A 5,588-nucleotide genomic window follows, 5' to 3' on the forward strand; every position below is an offset into this window, starting at 1 on the left:
TGTTTAAATAATCAAAGGAGATGGTACAGTGAAGGTCAAAAGGAAAAAAAAGTGAAAAAAAAAGTGTTGGAGACACCCGGACTCGAACCAGGGATCTCGAGGTTGGAAGTCAAGTGCGTTACCGATATACCAAAACATCTCCCATAGCGATTACACGTAAACGGGAAATGGAATTCAGAAATCCTACTTTGCAAGTGAAATATGAGCATGATCCCGGCATCTAATCGAAAAATAAAAGACACACTTTTGATAGCTCATTGTCTCAGCTACAACATATCCAAAGCTCAGCGAAAACAAAGCTAAAACAACGGAGATTTTGCTCGCGAAAGACAGGAGTGTAGAATCCAGTTTTGAGAAAAAGTCATGTCCCTCAGAGAATACACGCAAAATGCGAAAAATTGACATGCCTCCTTTAATCGCAAAAATACACCATGATACTTTTGTCAAAAATAACAATTGTGAATACTACATTTGTACAAAATTGTCTCAGCTAGAACATATTAAAATTAAAAAGAAAATTGATCCATATTTACAGAGATACAATCAATTTTCCAAAAATATGCTGACGTCATAATATGCAAATTAAAATTTTGAGTTTGGAGGCCATTATGATGACGTCATGAGTTAATTGAGGATAAAATGAGACATGAAATCATATCTCCGACTCATAATCTATCCAAATATGAAAAAATATTAGAAGTTTCTATCTATTCTAAAGAGTTACAATGAATTTTATATAGGCATGTTTTTGCCCATGTATTGTGGATAAAGATAACGCAAATCCGCGCGTGCTCTCAACTTTGACGGACGCTCATTGCGTTAATAAAAGGTGAACAAATTATCAAAATGCTTGGAAAATGTACCGAATATGATGACAGAAAAAAATCGGCGATTCTATGTTGCAAAATGCCAGTACGCGCGAAAACGCGGGCGAATGCGCGTGTGCGTAATTTTTTTATCAAATGCTCCATATGGCCTGAAACGTATGCAAAAAAAATTTGGGATGATTTGGAGCATTTTAAATTTTTGCGCGCGCGTAAACGCGCGGACGAACGCGCACGCGCGCATTTGCGCACTTTTATTGACCTCAACTTGACCGGACGGACATTTATCTTAATCGTGATAATTATGAATGAGAAATACTTTTCCGTTATGAAGATATGATCATTAGTTGATTTTCACAAAATGGCGCCTGGATGACGTCACGATAATTTTGACTCTCTAAAAAGTCACGCAGTTCTAAGTAAGACTAAGATCTATCATCATGGCAAGTTTCATGATAATGGCTTTATTCAGTCTTGAGATATCCTGCGAACAAATTCGAGGAAGAATAATAATAAATAATAATAAATAAATAAATAATAAAAATCTTGACGAAATCAAAAGGTGATACGTCTACGTACGTATCACCTAATTAAAGGAAATGTAAATAGAAATTAAAGGAAATGTATATAGAAACTAAAGGAAATGGAATTTTTGTTATTTTTGGACTAAATTTGCATAAATTACCGTAATTAATTAATGGAGAACAATTTCGAAATTCTGTGTAGAAGTTTAGTGTACCAAAGTTAGCTCTACGATATAAAGCAAACCAAATTAAAATCGGTCGAAATATGAAGGAGAAGCAGCAATTTTTGTTATTTTTGGAATAAATTTGCATAAATTACCATAATTAATTAATGGAGAACTATTTCAAAATTCTGTGTAGAAGTTTTGTGTACCAAAGTTAGCTCTACCAGATAAAGCAAACCAAATCAAAATCGGTCGAGAAATGAAGGAGAAGAAGTATTTTTAGTGATTTCGAATAAATTTGCATAAATTAGCATAGATAATGAATGTCACGATTCTGTGTAGACGTTTTAAATCCCCCACCTAGCCCTATCATATGAAACAATCAGAATCAAAATCGGTTGAAAAAAAAACGAAGAAGAAGCATTTTGAAAACTATGGACTGACGGAAGGACGGACGTCCTTCAGGCCGGATGAGCTAAAAAAAAAAAAAATGTAATTAAATACAGTTAGTGAGAGAGAAAAAAAAAAGGGATATATCCGTTTATTTACAATACACATGTGAAATAAATTTTCTGCGACTACTGACAAAATCTAAATAATTTTTAAATATAGAATGCCAGATACTATTTATTGTCTTCGATGGGACAGGACAGGTTGAATAGAGTGAATACATGTAGTATTTTCAAGTATAGACAAGTAGACGAGTAAAGACATGTCTGATTTAAATATTTGTCAGTGTCATTAATGTAACATCATAAACCGCTAATTAACCTTTACAGCAAGAAAAGGAGAAAGAGTGTGTGTGTGAGAGAGAGAGAGAGAGAGAGAGAGGGAGGGAGGGAGGGGGAATACAAACAAAAAGGGAAATGGGTGTGACAAGAGCAAAGAAAGTCGAGATGAAAAAGACAAACAAATGAGATAAATTATATATATTTGATAAAAGGGAAACCTGTCTGTTCAAGCAAAATAATAGGGGTCTATTCGCTATTCATAAGGACCGCTATTCATAAGGTCCGCTATTCATAAGGACCGTTATTCATAACGTGAAATTCCCGTACTTCCTGGTCCGCTATTCATAATGGCAAAAGAGGGTCACTATTCATAAATAAATAAGGTTCGTTAATCATAAGGACCGCTATTCATAACGTGAGATGAGGGTCGCTATTCATAATTCACATTAAGGGTCATTAATCATAAGGACCGCTATTCATAATATGAAATCAGGGTCGCTATTCATAATACGACGAGAGGGTCGCTATTCATAATTCGAAATAAGGTTCATTACTTATAAGGGTCGCTATTCATAACACGGGAAGAGGGTCGCTATTCATAATACGAAATGAGGGTCGCTATTCATAATAGGAGAAGAGGGTCGCTATTCATAATAGGAGAAGAGGGTCGCTATTCATAATATGGAATGAGGTTCGCTATTCATAATAGGAGAAGAGGGTTGCTATTCATCATAGGAGAAGAGGGTCGCTATTCATCATAGGAGAAGAGGGTCGCTATTCATAATAGGAGAAGAGGGTCGCTATTCATAATAGGAAATGAGGGTCGCTATTCATAATAGGAGAAGAGGGTCGCTATTCATAATACGAAATGAGGTTCGCTATTCATAATAGGAGAAGAGGGTCGCTATTCATAATAGGAGAAGAGGGTCGCTATTCATAATAGGAGAAGAGGGTCGCTATTCATGATAGGAAATGAGGGTCGCTATTCATAATAGGAGAAGAGGGTCGCTATTCATAATAGAAGAAGAGGGTCGCTATTCATAATACGAAATGAGGGTCTCTATTCATAATAGGAGAAGAGGGTCTCTATTCATAATAGGAGTAGGGGGTCGCTATTCATAATAGGAGAAGAGGGTCTCTATTCATAATAGAAGAAGAGGGTCGCTATTCATAATAGGAGTAGGGGGTCGCTATTCATAATAGGAGAAGAGGGTCGCTATTCATAAAAGGAGAAGAGGGTCGCTATTCATAATATGAAATGAGGGTCGCTATTCATAATAGGAATAAGGGGTCGCTATTCATAAAAGGGGAAGAGGGTCGCTATTCATAATACGAAACGAGGGTCGCTATTCATAATACGAAACGAGGGTCGCTATTCATAATAGAAGAAGAGGGTCGATATTCATAATACGAAATGAGGTTTGCTATCCATAATAGGAGTAGGGGGTCGCTATTCATAATTCGACGAGAGGGTCGCTATTCATAATACCGAAAAAGTCAAAATTACATAAGCAATAAACTAAATGTTAATAAGAAAGTGACATACTGGACACCCCATGGCTACAGCGTAGGCCGGGGGGTGGGGTAGGCCACATGGTCCCAAACATTTGAAGAAAATATTTATTGAAAACTCACATTTCTGAAGAAAGAAAGGCGTGCCTAACTAATGAACGTGTCCCATCATTCCGGTCACCAGCCCCCCCCCCCCTCCAATTCGGCCCACCCTCCCGGCAGTATTCCCTTGGTACATGTACATATTAGCGACAATTCTCGTCCAAGTAGTTCATAGATGGCGTAGCCTGTGTGTGTTTAAGGGTGATGGTGGTGGGGTTGTATCAGTGTTGCCTTCAAGGGGTTGATCTATCATGTATCTTATCCTCAGCAAAGACAGAAAGCGACAGAGAGGGGGTTGTAGGGACTTAAGTTATATACCATATTCAAGCTTTTCGTAAATATACAATGTCGCACGACATATTTTCCATATAAGTAAGGAAATTGGATACTCAGAATCAGATACGATTTTTTTTTTACCGTAAGACATTATGTAAACGGTTGCATCCCCTGTATTGTGTATTTTTAAAAAATAATTTACATTTTAGCTTTGATAATTAATGAAAGTTCAAAGCTTTCGCGCGTAATGGGTGGGGGAGGGCACTGGGGGGGGGGGGGGACAGCAAGCTGCCCGAATATGAATTTTTGATATCTTTTCTCGTTTATCTTGGTGATAAATAACACTTTCACAAAAAACATATAATGCTCAAATTTTTGCTCGCTCGTTTCGCTCACAAGCAGAATTGTGAACTAGAAAATTACCTTTTCGGGCAAGAGGCTTTAGCCCCCCCCCCCCCCCCCCCCGATGAAAATGTCAAAAAATGTATATCTTAAAAACGGGGAATGTTGATATCGGACAAGAGACGTGAAGTGAGCTTGCACCCCTTTCCAAAATTGTTCCTGCTTCTAGGTACCCGTATCGTGCTTCTAATATGACCTTGTCAGTATTGGTATGTTGAGTTGAAAAAACGGTCTGCGCATTTTTCAAATTTCCGTCCCCCCCCCCCCCATTGGAAAATTCTGGATCCGCGCCGGGGCGTACTGATGGGGGGGGGGGGCTCGGGGGATCGGTAGATACTGGGCTTAGGTCCAATTGTCAGGTCCAATTCCGCTCAGTAATTTGTAGGTCCATAAGTCCTAATAAAAATTACTTTCTGCAAAAACATTATTGTCGTATAAACAATTACTAGTTTCTTAAATAGCAAGCTAAAATGGATAATGGGCCTGCTTGGCGTACTTAATATCTCAGTGGCGTAGCCTGGATAAGATCAGTCGGGGGCAGGGTGGTGGGGCAAGATTTCCAACTAGTGGGAAATTTACGATAGGATTACATGTGTGTTATGTTTTACTTTTTTTTCGTCACCACATGAGCGGGGGTTGGCTCTATATAATTATCAAAGATAACAGATAAAATATAATTACTTTAAAAAGAGACAACTATTCAGGGCTATATATCGCCCCCCCCCTACAGGACCAGGAACGTAGCCGAGGGGGGGGGGGGTCGTATTATGAATAGCGAACCTCATTTCGTATCATGAATAGCGGTCCTTATGAATAATGACCCTTATGAATAATGACCCTTTTCTCCAATTATGAAAAGCGGACCTTATGAATAGCGGTCCTTATGAATAATGGACCTTATGAATAGCGGACCTTATGAATAGCGGTCCTTATGAATAGCGACATTGACCCAAATAATATGCTTCCCCTCTACAGTGTACGTGATATATGTTATTCTTATATTAAGACTATTGACAAAACATAAATAATATTTAAAAACAATTGAAATACTAT

The sequence above is a fragment of the Strongylocentrotus purpuratus genome, unplaced genomic scaffold (assembly GCF_000002235.5).
Source record: "Strongylocentrotus purpuratus isolate Spur 01 unplaced genomic scaffold, Spur_5.0 spur5_scaffold_16, whole genome shotgun sequence".
NCBI lineage: Eukaryota > Metazoa > Echinodermata > Echinoidea > Camarodonta > Strongylocentrotidae > Strongylocentrotus > Strongylocentrotus purpuratus.